General features: G+C 48.0%; 1 protein-coding gene across 1 annotated transcript in view; it reads right to left on the bottom strand.

The window, feature by feature from the left end:
• LOC144892601 (uncharacterized) overlaps positions 1 to 19633 on the bottom strand; it is a 1198808-nt gene that overhangs the window by 778982 nt on the left and 400193 nt on the right. The window lies entirely within an intron of this gene.

The raw sequence follows: 19633 nt of genomic DNA, 5'->3' as shown, positions 1-19633 counted from the left end.
TTCTCACCCGCTGTGACTCACTCTCGTCAATCCTCACTGTCTGAGTGCAAGTGTCCTGTTTTGTTTTACTCCTTCCTCAGTTGGTGCAATGATGTTGTCAACAACTAGGCCACAACATAAAACAGAGTTCCACAACATCCTGGCCAATTAAGATGTCCGCACTCGCCACCCGACGTTCTTCAGACTTACAATGACATTGTACACAGTACCACAACAACGATTCCTTCCCCACTGCCATCCCATTCCCAACCACATTTCCAGCGAAGATGACGTCACTATTTCACACCTTACCTCCCTAGAACAGCTGGTGGTCCTCCGAGAGATGCATTCCGATGTAAATCACTTCAAAGCACTCAATTGGCCCTCCTTGGAATCGCACCTTTAACATTACCGGCACTGCCCTCTCTTGGATCAAATCTTACCTCTCTGACAGACGCCAGTTCATCTCCATCAATAACTGCAAATCTCCCACTGCTCCCCTCCCCCAAGGTGTCCCCCAAGGTTCAGTTCTTGGCCCCCTCCTCTTCACCCTGTACCTGTCCCCCCTTGGTCACTTAATCCGCCGTCATGGTCTCCAATTCCACTGCTTCGCCGATGACATCCAGCTTTTCATCTCCACCAAGTCAATCTCCACCGCCACCCACTCTATCCTGACAAACTGCATCACTGAAATAAAATCCTGGCTTCAAATCAACTTCCTCAAACTTAACTATGATAAATCTGAAATAAACATCATTGGCCCAAAAACGCTCACCAAATCCACCCATAACTTCGCCCTCAACATTGACGGTTTCCCAGTATCCACCTCCCCTCCCATCCGGAATCTTGGCATCATCTTTGATCAAACCCTCTCCTTCGACAAATACACTAAACAAATCACAAAGACAGCCTTCTTTCACCTGAAAAACATCGCCCGTCTCCGCTCATCCCTCTCCTCCACGGCTGCAGAAACCCTCACCCACGCCTTCATCACCTCCCGTCTGGACTACTGCAACAGCCTCCTCTATGGTTCACCCTCAATAATCATCAATATACTCCAATACATTCAGAACTCCGCTGCCCGTCTACTCACCCATTCCCGGACCCGTGACCGCATCACCCCCGTCCTTTATAAGCTTCACTGGCTCCCCATCCCCCAGATAATCCATTATAAAATCCTCCTCTTGACCTATAAAGCCCTCCATAACCTGGCCCCATCCTACCTGCCTGACCTCCCCAGACACACTCCCACCCTCTGGAACTCACTACCTCACACCACCTTCCAACCACCGCAGGTGCATCTGAGCTCCGTGGCACACCCGCAACCCCCCCCCCCCCCCCCGAAATCACTGTTCAGAAGCATGACTCCATGGACGGCCAGAAAGCCAGACAGACATGGACACACACACACAGGGACAGACACAGGTGGGTTATCGCCGGCATTCTGAACAAATTCCCCATTCCTGCCCTAATTTCTGTTGCAAACGGCAACAGCAGCCCATCAAGTGTAACCGTTCCCAAGAAACCGTTTCCTCCAACCTGGAGAACGACCGAGAGAGCTCAGAGCTCCCGTCATGAAGTGAGTATCTCCCTTTATTCAAAGCATTCTGCAATCCCAAGTCAGCCCAGTTCAAGTCCCTGTCATGCCGTTGAATTAACACTCAGTCAGTTGACTCAGCCTATCATCTTTGACTTTTACTCCCATGCTAAATCTGGAGAGCTGGTAATGTGGGGATGTAATTAAATACATGTTTAAAACCCTGTCTACACATGCTCTCCATACAGGCTCATTTTTGCCTTCCATTTTCCACAAGCAGACTGAATCCCACATTGAATCTCAATAAAAATCCAAACTGACACCATCTATTTCTTAGCCCCAAATTTACTCAATTTAATTTTTACCTTTACATCATATAATATCATTCCACCATACCCAATGTGGTCAGGTTGCAACAACAGGATATCTCACCCTTGACCTCTGACCCAAAAATGCAATCAATGACATCCCACGTGACAACCTCATCACTAGGGTGAGCTGCCTCAGGGATATACTTATCCAATACACATATACAATACACAAGTAGCCAGTACTCATCGACATTGCCTAATATATGCAGGCAACACAAGAAGCCCTTTGTCAATTATTCACACGTCCATAAGTCGGTCAAATACAGACAATAAACACAGATACACACGTCAATGACAGAAAAATTCGATTTAAATTCAGATATGAGATCGTCATGCCGTTTTTGATTTGGTGCGCACTTTCACCGTCACTCCCATTCCCACCGATGCAACGTATTGCAAATCATTCGTTCCCTTATACACACATACCACGTGACTGACACTTCGTACCGGCTCGCATTTCAAACCACTGCGCACACCCAGCGTTGTTGACGGTCGTAAAATCCACAGCACAACGACCTGAGTGGGTCGTGTACAACATGCCTATCCGACCAACTTGTACACATCCTTCATACCATACAGCATAAATTCATGCACACGCGTCACTTTGTACAATCTTGTTCTCAATATTTCAAGAACCACTCCCAAACCTTCCTACCTGTGCCCTGACCTGGCCCCTTGCTGTGAGCCTATCCATCCCCTCTTCAGGCTCACCTGCCCTGTTTGTTTCTACCTGGATTTCTGTTTTCCTGTGCTTTATCTGCTTCTTCCTCTGCTCTTGAAGTCTCAGCACTTCTCCTGCCTTTCTCCTACCTGGTACCTGAGCTCTTCTTCTTCCAATTTTAATTTATCCTTCTCCAAAAATCACATAAGGTTCATATTTCCAAATATTAAAATCACCGATATCTCCCTCGACATGCAAAACAAAACGCTTCCAACTCTGGTATCCCACAGCCCTCCTTAGAGGCATGCTCTACAATGCAGCACCACTTCCACTCAGCGCACAACGTACATGTGCTCACTCAACACATCCCTCCAAGCCATCTCATCACTCGCGTTGTTCACAAAGGTGCAAACACAATGCCTGGCTGCATCATTTTCTTTTCATATCTCACTGTTTTAATCATTGTCTCTGGCTCGTTATAATCCTCCCTCGCCTGCCTCGGCCACCCGAATGCGTCCATGCCGTGCACAGCATGGGATATCCGCATTCCCGTCTCGCCTATGCCCTGCCTCGCGGTTCCCCGCGAGGGCCGTTACCACGTCGCCATAGCGACCTGCCTGCACGTCGGCTCGCGCGTTCACAGCTGGATTCACGCGCCTCGTGCATTATAATCCTCCCTGTTACTTCTCCAGATCTAACCTCATCTCTTGTCCGGAAAGAGCTAATACTTGTGCTGCCTGTAGCATATTGTCAGAACTCCCTCCTGCGGGTACGCATTTTCTCCCCAATGCCCACCTTAAAACGCACTGGATGTGCACTTATTCACCCACGCCGGGGCATTCCTAAAAGGGGTTGTCCCTTCTTTTCCTAGCTTAACTTAAAATACTCACTCATCACCTACGCCGGGGTCTAGCCTTTATACCTATTACTTATCTTATCCACCCAGTTTCTTGTCTTTCCATCAGTCATCATTTACTTTCCATCAGTTTCTTGTCCAGTGAATAACCTGAAATGGTACAAAGGTAAGCAGTAAACTGCTCGAGGTTAAAAAAAAGTTTAGGTTTGCAAAAACGGGAAAGTAATGAAAATTGCACAGTTATATTGTTTAAAAAAGGCCTTCTTCAGGGAATAAGTAATAGGTTAACAACTTACAGCTGTTCTGCAGCAATGTAAATAAATTAAGCCTTGAAAGTTGATGCAAACAATTCCTACAGGTGTCCCAACCGCTGCTGATTACTTGATTACAAAGCCCCTGTCTGTATAAAAGCAGTATTGGAACAGACTGTTATTACACCCTCTGAAGCATTATTTGGACAATATTGCACTGCAGGAAGTAGTACATTGGAAACTGGAGGAAACTCTGACAGGAAGAAGTCTGGCAGACCCAAAGCGACAACAGAATCAAAAGACAAGTTTCTGAGAGTCAACAGCTTGCGTGATAGGCGACTCACAGGACAACAGCTTCAAGCACTGCTTAACACTGGTCGAAGTAAGCAAGTCTCAGTTTCAACTGTGAAGAGAAGACTTCGGGCTGCAGGTTTGACAGGTTGAGTGGCAGTAAGAAAGCCATTGCTAAGATGGCAAAATAAGAAAAGGAGGCTTGCCTGGGCCATGAAGCACCGCCCGTGGACTACTGAAGACTGGAAGAAGGTCTTATGGACTGATGAATCAAAACTTGAAATCTTTGGTTCATCACACAGGGTTTTTGTACGCCGTCAAGTAGGCGAAAGGATGGTTCCTCAGTGTGTGACACTAACTGTCAAACATGGAGGAGGAAGCGTGATGGTCTGGGGCTCTTTTGCTGGATCCAGAGTCGGCGACTTGCACAGAGTGACTGGCACCTTGAACCAAAAGGGCTACCACAGCATTTTGCAGCGCCATGCAATACCCTCTGGTATACGCCTAGTTGGTCAGGGGTTCATCCTACAGCAAGATAATGACCCTAAACACACCTCCAGGCTATGTCAAATCTACCTTCGAGGAAAAGAACAAGACAGTAGGCTTCAAATCATGGAATAGCCAGTACAGTCTCCAGACTTAAACCGCATAGAGCTGGTTTGGGATGAACTGGACAGAAGGGTGAAAGCAAAGCAACCTCAGAATCATTGGAATTGAAGCAACTTCAGAATCATTGGAATCTCCCGCGATGAAGCTAACTCCAAGGGCCTTTCACTCACTCACCGCAGGCAGGTTTGGTGGTCTTTCCGTCTTCTACCGACTCCTCTCTGGCCTTGCCCCCCCCAGCTCTCTCTGGGCTCTGTCCCCCAAATATTCCTACAGGTCGCACAAGATCTGCCTGCAACCCTCTTATGGTTAACCATATCGGACCCGCTGTCGTCTTTAGTCGCCACGGCCATACTCAACCTTCTGACATGAATTTCACCATTCATAAACTGCATGACACAGCTGGAAGTGGCTGGTCCTCACCAGCAGCGCTCGCTTTTGTGGAATGGGTCCGATAGGGTTAAACTGCCAAAATCAAGACTTTCTGCTCACCTTCACTCCTTCATTCCTCTTTTCTCCCACCTCTGGAACAAACTCCCTCAGTCTCTTCAATCCCACTCCACCCTCCAGGTCTTTAAAACAGCTGTTCACCACCATCTCTTATCTTCCCCCATCCAAAACCTTGATCTTTTCTACCCCCGCTAATTTCACCCCAAATCCTACACTTTTTTGAAATACCAACTTCTGTCCTGGAAGTCCTTGGTCTCCTTGTGTTTTATACCTCTCCCCCCCCTCTTCCCACGCCTCCTCCCCCCAGGCCCTCTCCCTCCCCCGCTTCTCCCTGCTCTCCGGTGTTGTGTTTGTGTGCTTCCCCTCCTCTCCCCATCTTGTCTTCCGCTCCCTCTTTTTGTATGTTTTGTTTGTCTGGTTGATTTGTTTGTGGAATAAATGTTAGCTTTCACGAGCCTCGATTCAGTATACAAAAAAACAAAAAAACAAACCTACAAGTGCAACACATTTGTGGGAACTGCTGCAACAGTGTTGGGAAGAACTTTCCGAACAATATTTGATTTCCATTGTCGAAAGAATGCCACGAGTGTGTTCGGCGGTTATATCTGCAAAAGGTGGCTCCTTTGCTGAGTCAAAATTGTAACTTAAATTTTGTTAACCCTTTGAGCACGGGATTTTTTTTGGGAAAAAATACCCCCTGTACAGGATTAATTTGGCATTTTGGTACGGGAATGCAACCACGTACTGACGATCTATTTATAGGTGTAGTCGATGACGTGTGGTAACGTCATCCGTACACAAAACCTTTTCGTGGGTTGCGGCACTGGACAACATCCGTACTCAAAGGGTTAAACAAAATGATTCTATGATTTCTTTTTTTATCTCCAATTGTTTATTTGTTCTATGCTTAATGTCAGAGTACATTGAGACATTAAACTGCATAAATTTCAATAAAAACTGGAAAAATTGAGGTGTTCTAAAACTTTTGACTGTTTGACTGAGTTTGAAAAACTTTTTTTGCGGATCTCAGCGCCGGGCTTTTCCCCTTACCAAGGGCGGATTAGTCTCCTTGTCTTGGACTAGCCGACGGGACCCGGGACCGATGACGTCCTCCCTGGACAGCGCGAAATAGGGTCGTAGGACTAATCACTAATACCTAATTACTCGCGCTGCCCAGAGACGAGGAAATAAGACCCGCCCGAATCACGGGTGTTGGTGGATACGCCAAGTGGTAGCGAACCCGTGACCCGAGCCGTTATCAATGACTAGATCCTGATCCAAGCGGTTCTTAATCGTGCCACGCTTCCCCAATGGAGGAAATCACTGAAACGGTCGAATTTGGAAGAAAGGAATAACACGATTTATTTACACTTTATACAATAATCAGAAGAAGAAGACACAGTGCAGTCTTAAACTTAAACTTAACTTATTCCCTGGACAAATGGGCCCGTTCACTCTCAGACACACTCACGGGGTTTGCAGTTGACTTGGTCAGCACGTCCAGGAATGGCGTCCAGGCAGCTCGCTCTCCGGTCCCCAACTCGCACCGCGAAGCAGATGAAACAGACGGCAGGAGCTCTCCGCGTGTCGTTTTCGTGCACGGGATTATTACAGGGCGAACGGTAGGGCTGGCTTTTGCGGTTACACTTGCGGCTGTGGCCGCGTACGTAATAAACGAACAGTTCAATATGCGCTTCTCAATCAAGGGCTCTCGACACTGTCGTGTGCACGCCGGTCCTCTGAGTTCTCCTCACATGAGTGCTCCGGATCAGTTCTCTCCAACACAGTTCTCTCTCAACTCGAGCGCCTGCCTCTCCCTTCTCATAACTCAACTCTGCGAACTCATGAGCGCCTCTCCCTTCTCATAACTGAGGTGGGGGCCTTGCGCCAAGGGTTTTATTGCCACGCCCTTGGAACCCTCTGGAACTTACTAGACGCGTCTTGCCACGCCCTATCATGCCATGCCCTCCGAGCCCTGGTTGGCTGTTGCTCTTACCGTCACCGCCTCTGATGTGCTGCTTGTCGCGGCCACACCCCGACCCCCTGCTCCTCCCTCTTTTCAGGCCTACCTCGTGGTACCCGACTAGTTTCGAGCAAAACCAAGGGCAGCGAATGCTGCTGGTAGCCAAAGCGCCACACACGGAGGGATCAGCCAAAATGTGGCGCGGGATTGAGTTTGCCCATAGATGTAATTAGGGGGTGGCCGCAAAATGAAAAGGACCTAAGCTCATTTCTTTACACAACGCAGATGTCACTAGGGTAATGGCCTACTCTTCCACATACTATGACATAACTAATTCTAAGTGGGCCTACGTGTTGCTTGTGGACTAACTATGGGGGGCAAACCTTTAACCTTTAATGATGTCATATTTACACTCTCAAAACCGCAACAATATATATATATATATGCATGTATCATATATATATATATATATTATATATGGCTAACCCCTGCTCTTGCAGGGAAAATAGCCTTAAAATGCCTGTTCTGTGTTGTTGTATTATATATATATATATATATATATATATATATATATATATATATATATATATATATATATTGTTACGGCCCGCGGATAAGATGTTGTGTTTGCCGAGCGGATGGCCCCGCGGTCGTACAGTTACCCCGACTAACCCGATTCCCGAACGTTGGCCGGATCGCGCCACAGATATTCAATAGGGAAAAGACTAAGGCGACACGGATGTGAAGAAGAAGCAGACAAAAAGGTTGGAAATACGAATCTAATTTATTTACTATTTACAGGCTCAAAATAACCAAGGAGAAGGAAAGATAAGAAAATAATATACAGAAGATTTTAGAGACACAGTGAAAATCGCTAGCTTATCTAAACAGACTTAATTAATACCCAGGACAGAACAAACGAAGACGACTCACACGGGGAATGATGATAGGAATGGCGGAGGTGGATGGCTTGGAGGGGGGGAGGCCGGTCCACGGATACCGCAGCACGATCGGCGCGTTTGGCAGCCGCCGTTCCTTTTCGGTCCTGCTCAAAACGTCCGTCCAGGCCCCAAGCTGCTGTGGCTGCAGTTTCGGTGGCTCAAGCTGCTGTTGATGCAGCCGCGGTGGCTCAAGCTGCTCTCTTCAGGGATCCCTTACTCAACTCTCTTCTCGGTGATCTCTTCGCCGCAACTCTTGTCTTGGACCTCCCTCACGGCTTCCGCGCGCGCTCTTTTATATCACCGCAGGCAAATCAAGCCGCCGGCCTCCCGGACACGCCCATCGGTGAGCTCCTTCGGCCCTGATTGGGGGGCACAGCCCTCTGGCTCCGCCCTTGATGACGAGGTCCAGACCCACCCTTCTTCCCCAACCTTGCCTCGTGGCCAATGGTGGTTGAAGAAAACCGCCCAAAATGCAGTTGGCCATTGAAATGAAATGAAAAGGGATCTACTCTTATTTCACTTGGTGCAATACACAACAACAACAACATGCATTTTAAGGCCATGTTCCCTGCTAGAGCGGGGGTTAGCCTTGCGGTCCCCATGACAATCTTCTCCATTTTGCCCTATTTTCTGCATCTCTCCTTGTTAACCCCCTTGCCCGCATTTCTTCTTCCACCATCTTTAGCCAAGTCTTTCTCGGTCTTCCCCGTCCTCTACTTCCTTCTACATTAACTTCCATCACTCTTCTCAACCAGTCACTTTCATCCTTCCTCAATACATGACCAAACCATCTCAACCTGTTCCTCTTCACAGCATCAATCACAGGCAATATTCCCATCATCTTTCGCAATTCATCATTTGTCTTCCTCTCTCTCAACGATACTCTGCACATCCATCGAACCATTCGCATTTCCACCCTTTCCAGCCTTTGTTGCTGCTCTACGTTCATTACCCATGTCTCGCTCCCATAAATCATAACACTTCTCACACATGCAGCATACACCTTTCCCTTCAGCTTCAGCGACACTCTCCTCCTCATCAGCACGCCACTCAGTTCCCGAAACTTCTTCCATGCACATCTCACTCGAGCAACCGTTGCCGAGTCTGATCCACCTTCTCCATTCAGCATGTCTCCGAGGTAGCAAAATGTTTTCACACCTTCCAGCTTCACGCCGTCTCCAAGATCCAACTCAACATTTCCTCCATCTGCAGCTCCCTCTGTGCACACCTTACATTTGAATGTAGCTGCCACATTGGTGCAATGGAGTATTTAAATTAATGGGAGACACAGCCTTACCCTAACACACATAATAAGGATATAGGCTACTAAACAAGGGTATTATAGTGTCCTTCAATGTATGCTTTATGGAATTAACTACCGGAACGCCCTTTGACCTTTATCCAACAGACTGGAGGCAGGAAGGCGATATTTTACAACAATTTACTACACAATAAAAACACAATAAAAAAAACACAATCCTCATATCCGCAACTATATATATATATATATATATATATATATAGTGTAACGGATTTGGGAAACCGTGCACTGTGTGTGTAATTGTGTAATTCATTGTTGTAAATATCACCCTCTGTAAATAATAGTAATTCTTGTAAATACCTCCATTTCATGTAGAGATCAAAGGTCATCACCTTAGCTAGTCCATGTACAAGCACGTAGCCAATCATAGAACTTCTCTATCGTTATTTCTTTATTATGTGTATCAGTTAAGGCTCTGTTTTCCACTAGTTGACCTTGCATTGCACCAAATGAAATAAGATAGTTCCCTTTTCAGGTTTCCCCCAAATCATCTCTTCAAAGTGCCAGTAACATTGGGCTGTTTTCTGCGGCGTTCGCCACCGTTGCATTGGGCTGTTTTCTTCACCCCAAAACTCCATTACGCACGCGGTCAACTCGGGGGAGAAGGGCGTGGCCGGCCCATCGTCTTCAGGAGGTGGAGCCAGGAAGCCCTTGCGCCCAACCAGGACTCGGTGGGCACGGCTTGGTAGGGCGTGGCTATATAACCCGTAGAGGGAAGCCCCACCCAGGAGATGACCGAGGGAGCCAGAGGCGTGCAGCGACAACCAGCCCCTGCCGCGTGCAACGAAAATATGTGTGCCTGCCGCTGCCTTGCTCGCTTCCAGCCCGGAGAGGACCTGCTTGCTGTGCCGCCCTGCCAAACCTTCCAGCCCTGTGGTCCCACCTTCCTCTCCCTCCAGCCAATCCAATCTGCAATTCCCTATTCGTGTGAGTGAGTTCGTTCTGTCTGTATTGTCCTGGGTATAAGTAAGCTTGTATAAGTTAATAACTGCACTGTGTCTTCTATTTTTCCCTGTAAATTACATTTATTTTCTTCTCTTGCTTTGGTTGTGTGTAAATAATTAATAAATTCCTGTGTTCTTTCTTTACCCCTTTTGCTTCTTCACATTTGGTCGCTTTAGAGGTTTCCACATTGAACACCTGTGGCAAGATTTGGCCAACGTTTAGGATCGGGTCAGTCTTTGCTAATGGTTCGAACCACGGGCTGCTAAAAAACGCTCGGCAAATAACATCTTGCCCGTGGTCTCGAACGAAGTTGCCCACCTGCCTTGTGGAGGGATTGCCGGAGGCGTACGGGAATCCCTTGACCAATCGCTTTGGGAAATCCCACCCCACGAGGGAGCTGGGTAGCTTCAGGAGCGGAGACGGTCAGCTTAACAAGACAAGGGGCTAACCACCTCTTGCTAAGGGGGAGAGCCGTACTCCGATTCCGTAACAATATATATATATATATATATATATATATATATATATATATATATATATATATATATATATATATATATATATATATATATATATATATATATATATATACATATATATATATATATATATATTGTTGCGGAAATGAGGATTGTGTTTTTTTATTGTGTTGTATTGTATGGTAAATTGTTGTGTAATATTGCTTGATTCTGGCCCCTCCTGCCTCCAGTGTTGTGTAAAGATCAAAGGGCGTTCCGGTAGTTAATTCCATAAAGCATACACGTCAGCCAATCATAGAATACCCCTGTTCGATAGTTATATCTTTATTATGTGTATCAGGGTAAGGCCTTGTCTTCCATTAAAATGACACTCCATTGCACCAAGTGAAAGAAGAGTAGATCCCCTTTCATTCCCATTCCCAAAAACCGCAATTGCCAACTGTTCCCTCCGCGACTCCATTCGCCACGAGGTAGGCTCGGAGAGGAAGGGCGTGTCTCCACCTCGTCATAGAGGGGAGGAGTGAGCCAGCCCCGAACAACCAACCAAGCACGAGGGGTTTGGTTTGAGAGGGCGGAGGAAGAGCGATCGAGGAGGTTCGCAAAGGTTGAGGGGCGGGGCCTATATAACCCGCCGTGGGACGCTCCCCAAGGAGATGAGTTCTGAGTTCTGCAAAGAGACGAGCTTCAGAGAGAAGTGCGCAAGGAGGGAAGAGAAGCGAGAAGGAAGCCTTTAACACAAGTGCGCGAGAGAAGCGTGGGGAAGCCTTGAGAGAAAGTGCACGACGTCACCCTGCTCGCTCCCAGCCTGACGAGGCCCGGTTTGCTGTGCGCCCTGCAAAGCCTTCCAGCTTGTGGTCCGAGCTGAACCTTCCTCCCGGTCCAGCCAATCGTTCCTGCCTCCATTCCCCATTCGTGTGAGTCCGTCTCTGTTTGTTCTGTCAAGGGTATAAGTTAAGCCTGTGTAGATAAGCTAGTAATTTTCACTGTGTCACCTGCTTTTTCCATGTTCCCTGTAAATAACTTTGACTGCTCCTTTTGCTTGTGTGTGTAAATAATAAATCCCGTTACTCTTCTGTACGTCTTCTTCTTCCTCTTTACATTCGGTCGCTTTAGAGGTTTCCAAATTGAATATCCGTGGCGCGATCCAGCCAACGTTCGGGGGATCGGGTGAATCGGGGAAACTGTTCGGCCGCGGTGCCTCTGCTCGGCAAACAACATCCTTATCCGCGGACCGTAACAATATATATATATATATATAATATATATATATATATATTGTTACGGATCCGGGGGACGGCACTCCCGTTAGCAAGGGGGGGTTAATCCCCTTGTCCTGTTAAGCTGGCCGTCCGACCGGTCCTGGGGGTATGACGTCACTTCCGGTCGATGGTAAGTAGGGTTGTACCTAAGTACTTGTACGTAGGGTCGTGAAAGAAATCACAAAAGCGTCATCTTTGTGAGATGATTGGGGAAGTTGAAGGGGACCTATCTAATATGATTAATGCAACGTAGAGTCAAACTATTGGAAACACAGCCTTACCTGAAACACATAATAACGAAATAACTACGAAGAGGGCCTATGGTTCGCTACGTGTTGCAATGTGGACTAACTAGGGGGACGACCTTTGACCTCTACAAGAAATGGAGGTATTTACAAAAATAATTATTTACAAAGGGGTATATTTACAACAATTTACAAGTGCAGGGTACTTAAAACCCCAACAATATATATATATTGTTGCGGTTTTGAGAACCCACACAGGTAACATCATTAAAGGTTAATGGTTGCACCCCATAGTTAGGCCACATGCAACACGTAGGTCACCTTAGAACGTTAGTTATTCCTTAGTATGTGTTTAGGATAAGGCCATTTCCAATAGTTGCATCTGCGTTGTGTAAAACAAATAAGAGTAGGCCCCGTCCATTTTGCAGCCTCCCTCCAACCGACTCCATTGCGCCTATCCTGTCTGCACCCCATTGCCCCTCGCAGTTTGTTACGCTTTGGCTGCCAGCAGCGTTTGCTGCTCTTGCTCGCTCAAACCAGCCCAAAGGCCATGAGGTAAGGCCCGAAAAGGAGGCGGAGCGCAAGGGTGGGGGTGTGGCCACGTCAAGCAGCCATCAAGGGCGGAGCCGGTAAGACCCCATCAACCAACCAGGGCTCGCGTGAGATCGCCTGACAGGGTGTAGCTAGAGATTCGAGAGGGTTCGCTGGGTGTGGCAATAAAACCCTTCGCGCGAGGCCCCCACCTCAGTTATGAGCCGGGGTCCTCTGTTGAGTAGTTGGGTTACGGGAGAGACGCTTGCAGAGTCAGGAGGAGAAACCCGCTGTGGGCTTGAGTTAAGAGGTGGGTGCTTGAGGATTGAGAAGGACTGTAGCGTGGTGAAGGACTCGCGAGGGAAGCCAAGCATTGGCATTCGTGCAGAAGGACTTGTGTGGAAAGGCGCTTTGTTAACATCATTGGGGAAGTGGCGCATTGTACATAGCGATACCGGAAGCATGTATAAAGGCGCCGGTACACCTATTGCATATGCAATATAATCGCCAGCCAACCGACCTTTCCGCGATATATAATTGTCCGCCTCGCGTCTACGCCACGCGGAGAGCTGCCCGCAGTCTTCCATCGTCTGCACGGTACGAGTCGGAGACCGGACGAGCCGTGGACGCCATCTTTGGACCCTCAACCCGACCATCTTCATCCCCGTGTGAGTGAGTCTGAGCGTGAGTCTGAGTGCGAACGGGCCCGTGTCCAGGGATAAGTATAAGACTGTATAAGGCTGCCTGTGTATCTGCTTCTTCCTCTTCATTGTACATTGCTCTTCTCTTCCTCTTCTCATTTGTACAAAGTCCTCAGGTGTGCATTTGTACATTGTACAAAGTCCTCCCCCCCCCCCAAAGTGGACGGAGAGCCAGGAAACAATATCTCTCCGTTCTCAAGACCGAACTCTCTTATCTGTCTCCCTCTTCCAAATCCTGGTGGCGTCTGGTCAAATCCGTTTCTGGTGTTTGTTCCCCCTCCATCCCCTCCCTTACCTCAAACGGCTACACAGCTGACTCCGCACGTGAAAAAGCTGAATGCCTCAACTCTGTGTTTGCCTCTAAATCTTGTGTCCCAAACCCATACCTCTCTGTACCCACCATACCCAATCGTACCCTGCTGCTCCTGGACTCCGTGTCCTTTCCTCCTGACAAGGTGGAAAAGTTTCTCTCAACCCTCGACTCTGATTCTGCAACTGGACCCGACGGCATCAGCCCACGGGTCCTAAAATCCTGCTCTGCCGCTCTATCTCACCCTCTCTCTGTTCTCTTCACCCTCTCTTTTGCTCAAGGTCAACTGCCATCTGCTTGGAAATCAGCCAACATCACCGCTTTGCACAAAAAAGGTGCAAAAACAGATTCTAGCAACTACAGACCAATCAGCCTTCTCCCAATTATCAGCAAAGTCATGGATTCCATCATTACTTCGGATATGAAATCTTTCCTCTTCTCCAATGGCTTGATCTCTGATCATCAATTTGGTTTCAGACCAGGTCACTCTACTCTGGACATGCTGCTTCTGCTGTCTCAACAATGGATGGAGGTCCTAAATGCCAAACAGGAAATTAGAGCTGTCTCCCTCGACATATCACGTGCCTTCGACACGGTCTGGCACCCCGCTCTGCTCACCAAACTCTCCTCCTTTGGTATCCATGGAAATCTCCACGCATGGCTGGCGGACTTCCTCTCTAGTCGTCGTCAACGTGTGGCCCTGAATGGGTTTCTCTCATCTCCTCTTCCTGTTCAGGCTGGAGTTCCCCAAGGCAGTGTTCTGGGCCCGTGCTTTTTCTGGTCTTCATCAATGATCTCTCTGACTCTCTTGAAAATCCTCTCTATCTCTTTGCTGATGACTCCACTCTCTGCCGCTCCATTCCTCTTCCCTCAGATCGGCAGTCTGCAGCCTCCTCACTCTCTGAAGACTTGGACAAAATCACAGACTGGTCAAACAAGTGGAACATGTCTTTCAATCCTGACAAATCTCACACTCTTACTATGTCTCTCCAAAAAGATCGACTGGACAACCCTCCCATCTACTTTCTCAACAATCCTCTCCAAGAAGTTCTGTCGCTCAAGCTTTTGGGTCTCACTATCTGCCATGATCTTTCTTGGGAAAACCACATTTCCAAGCTGGCCTCCAAAGCCAGTCGCCGACTGGGCATCCTCCGTCGTGCGAAGTCCTTCCTCGGCACACCTGAGCTCTTCACCACATACAAGGCTTTCATCCGCAGCTCAATGGAATACTGTTCTCCCCTATGGGCCGGTGCTCCTGCCTCACACCTAGCTCGGCTTCACGCTGTTGAAACCAAAGCTTTCAGAATTATTGGAATCTCCCGCGATGAAGCTATCTCTGAGGGCCTTTCACTCACTCACCGCAGGCAGGTAGGTGGTCTTTCTGTCTTCTACCGACTCCTCTCTGGCCTTGCACCCCCAGCTCTCTCTGTGCTCTGTCCCCCAAATATTCCTACAGGTCGCACAAGATCTGCCAGCAACCCTCTGATGGTTAAACTGCCGAAATCTCGGCTCTCTGCTCACCTTCACTCTTTCATTCCTCTTTTCTCCCGCCTCTGGAACAAACTCCCTCACTCCCTTCAATCCCACTCCTCCGTCCAGGTCTTTAAAACAGCTGTTCACCACCATCTCTTATCTTCCCCCATCCAAAACCTTGATCTTTTCTACCCCCGCTAATTCACCCCAGATCCACCTTGTTTGAAATTCCAACTTCTTTCCTGGAAGTCCTGGCAGTGTCCATATGTTTTATACCTCTCCCACCACCCCCTTCCCATGCCCCCCCCCAAAGCCCTCGCCCTCTCTCAGATCTCTCGATGTCTCCATGTCTCTCGGTCCCTGCTCTCAAATGTTGTGTTTGTGTCCTTCCCCCTCTCTCCCCATCTTGTCTACCGCTCCCGATGTTATATGTTTTATGTGTCGGTTTGTCTTTCTGTGTGATTAATGTTCGCTCTTTCACGAGCCTCGATCTTGTATACAAAAAGAAAAAGAAAAAAAAAAGTGTGAATAAATTACCTGTTCTTCCTGTTTTCCTCTCAATTCGACGGTCTTAGTGATTTTTCAATTGGGTAAGCGTGGCACAATCAAGAACCGCTCCAATCGGGTTTAGTTCCCGTTAACGGCCCGAATCGCGGCTCACTTCGCTCGGCGTGTCCACTAACACCGTGGTTCGGGTGGGGTTATTTCCTTGCTTCACGGCCGGTGCTAGTACTTCGGTAATAAGACTAATTCGGCTTACGACCCTATTTAACACCGACTGGAAGGAACGTGATAGCCCGGATTGCGTCGGCTAGTAAAGAGACAAGGGGATTAAACCCCCCTTGTTAAGGGGGAGGCCGACGTTGGGAGATCCGCAACAATATATATATATATATATATATATATATATATATATATATTGTTACAGCCCGCGGATAAGATGTTGTGTTTGCCGAGCGGAGGCCCCGCGGTCGTACAGTTACCCCGACTAACCCGATTCCTGGACATTGGCCGAAATCGCGCCACAGGTATTCAATTTGGAAACCTCTAAAGCGACCGAATGTAAAGAGGAGGAAGAAGAAGACATACAGAAGAATAACAGGTTTTATTAATTATTTACACAAGCCAAGGCAAAGAGAGCAGTTGGTTATATACAGAAAATGGAAGGAGCAGACACACAGTGAAATCATTAGCTTACCTATACATGCTTAATTAATAATCCCAGGACAACGTGAAAGACAGACGGACGATCACACTTACACGGGGAAATGCAGGCCGGAAGGAATGGCTTGGAGATGGGTGGCTTTTAGAGGCAAGGAAGGTTCAGCGGGTACTGGGCACGGTCGGGCCAGAAGGCACCGCCGTCAAGAAGCCGAGCTTTGGTCCCAAACTGCGCGGGCGAAGTTCCTTTCTCCGTACTGCTGCCTCGTGCGCTCCTTGCGTTGCCCCGGTCCGCTTTTCCTGCAGCACGGCACGTCTCATGGCGGCTCGGTCACACCTGCTCGTCTCCAGTGCATCTCCTGGACCCATCTCTGTCAAAGCTCATCTGCTTGGGGAGCGTCCCGCGGCGGGTTATATGGGCCCCGCCCTTCACCCTTTGCGAACCTCCCCCAAGCGTTCTCTCTCCGCCCTCTCAGGCCAAACCCCTTGTTCTGGGTTGGATGAGTGGGGCCGACTTACTCCTCCCCTCTATGACGAGGTGGAGACCCGCCTTTCTTCTTCGGCGTTACCTCGTGCGTAATGGAGTCAAATGCTGCAAAGTGGACGGCAGATGAAAATGCAGCAAAGTGCCTAAAGAGCCAATTGCAGCAAAGTGGCAAACCTGGCACTTGGAAGCTGCCATGGGGCGTCGGAGGGCCTACTCTTATTTAATTCGGTGCAATGAAGAGTCAAACTAGTGGGAAACACATCCTTAGCCTACAGAGAATAAGGGACTAACTATTTAAAAGGATATATCGTGTCCTGTGTGTAGGTTTATGGAATTAACTAAGAGGACGAGCTGCGACCATTCTTTACATTACGAGGGTCAGTTACACACAACAAAACCATACTTTTCACATTCGTTACACTTTCTCAAAATTGTTACACTTCTCAAATTCGTTACACTTCTCAAATCCGTTACACTTCTCAAATTCGTTACAATATATATATATATTGTTACGGTTTTGCGAGACCCCCGTTCCTTTACGAAGGGGAGATTAAGCCCCTTGTTCTCCTTGGGTCTCCGCAACCATGAGACTTGAGTCAGCACTTCCGGTCAGACGCGGCACAGGGTTTCGGGACAATGTTCGCACGTACCTAAGTACCCACGCCGCCGCGGAAGCGGGGATCAATTCTCGCACGAACCACGCGTAATTTGAGTACACCCAAGCGGATTGCCTACCACGTGGTCCGTGCTATTACCTTGGTATTGGTTTCAGATAAGGCTGTGTTCCCAATAGTTGAATCTGCGTTGCATTAATCAAATAAGGTAGGCCCCATAAGGCCCCATTCATCACATTCAAACCTCTCTCTCTCTCCAAGCTACCCCATCATGCCCACCTACAGTCGGGGCTTGTCCCTCCCAATTCTATAACGCGCCTTCGCTTGCCAGCAGCGTTCGCTGCATTGAGCCGTCATCGCTGCCTTAAGCGCTCGCCCCGGCCGCCATTACGCACGCGGTCATGCTGGAGAAGAAGGGGGCGGAGCGCCAAGAACGAGGCGTGGCCCGGTCAACGTTCCGTCAAGGGCAGAGCCGGTGAGCCCTCGCTGACCAATCGGGGCTGAGGTGAGCTCACTGATAGGCGTGGCTCGATGAAGCGCGTATTGATTTCAAAGCGCGTTATATAAGCGCAAGCGCGAGGACTGCTTAAACGACTGCGCAGGGGTCCGTTGCTGTTGAGAGAACACCAAGAAGAGAGGAGGGAGAGAAGCTGAGTAAGGAGTTCACGAGCAGATTGAGTGGGAGAGCCGCGCCAACAGAGAGGGCACGGACAGAGCTGCGTTGGAACGAGCCGCGCTGGGGAACTCCTAATTCAAATGAATTCATAGGAACTGCGCATACGGACTTGCGAAGGACTCCCCCCCCCCCCCCCCCCGCCATATGTAAGGTCCGGTCGCGTGCCAACGATACACGCTAGTTGCCTGCCATTCTTCGCCACGGACCCGGAGCCTGGAACCATCTGCTTGGACCTTCTCCTCCTACCACCACCATTCCGTGAGTCTGTCTGTTTGTCCTGGGGTCGTGATAAGTTAAGACTGTTTAGGTAAGCCTGCCAGCTTCTTCTTCTTCTCCCTGTACATTCTTCCCTTTCGTTTCCTCTTCGGGTTTGGTTGTACATAATTAATAAATTCACTTGTTCTTTCTTTACTCTGGTTTCCTCTCCATCTGATCGCATCCGTCCTTTCTTTCAATTGAGGACCTGTGGCACGATAGGAACCACTTTAATCGGGTTAGTCCTTGTTAATAGCTCGAATCGCGGGTTTCTAAACCGCTCGGCAATTTCCATCTTATCCGTGGTTCGAGCGGGAGTAATTTCCCTGCTCGCGGTCGGGGTTAGTACGTAGGTATTTGGGACGTCATTGACCAATCACCCTAGCTAATTCCAACCGGGAGGAGCATCATAATTTCCAGGATTGGGGGACGGCCAGCCTAAAAGAAAAGGGGATTAACCCCTCCCCCCCCCCCCCCCTTGATAAGGGGAGAGCCGATCCCCGAATCCGCAACAATATAAATATAGGCCTATGCATAAATATATATACTGTATATAAATATATCACTTTTAAAATGCTTGGATCCAGATTTTCACCAAAATCGAATCATTTTGTGCTTGTCACATCCCCAACCTGTCCACCAAGTTTTGCCATAATCCATCCATAACTTTTTTTTAACTAGAACGCCACTCAGTAGAGCGCATACTCCCGCCGTGGGTCAAGTTGGAATAGTACGATTTCACAAAAGTTTGAGGGAGTCGTTCAGTGACAACACAAGACAAGACAACACAAGACAGACACTGCACAGATATATATTTAGAATATATAGAAGATAATGTAAAAAGAAAACAAGGCAATTTCACTTACATTTTCGGATTCAGCGTTGAATTCTATATAAGTGAGTGTATTTTTAGGCATGTGTGACTTCAAATAAAATTGTAAGCCATGAAAAACGTACGTTTCATTCCTTAGGGATACAACATGTAAAACTGGCCCAAGCGTCAAAACAAAACTCGCTCATTTTAAGTCGTTCAAGCTAATGCGATCACTCATTCTTCTGGGAAGAATCCCGTGCACATGCTTGTCACACTTATAACTCACCTAAGTCTTTATAAGTTCATCAAATACTGACACCGCGATTGACATTCGCTGAGGTAAATGTTGATATCTCTTCTGAGGTAAAAAACAAAAACAAAAAAAAAAACAGGTTTAAAGCATTATACGTATCAAACGATACATTTTATGAAACGGGGAAACCGAATACACACTTT

The sequence above is a fragment of the Myxine glutinosa genome, chromosome 6 (genome assembly GCF_964187855.1).
Source record: "Myxine glutinosa chromosome 6, kmMyxGlut1.1, whole genome shotgun sequence".
Lineage (NCBI taxonomy): Eukaryota > Metazoa > Chordata > Myxini > Myxiniformes > Myxinidae > Myxine > Myxine glutinosa.
Note: the sequence above shows the minus strand (reverse complement) of the source record. Positions and strands in the feature narration are given on the sequence as shown.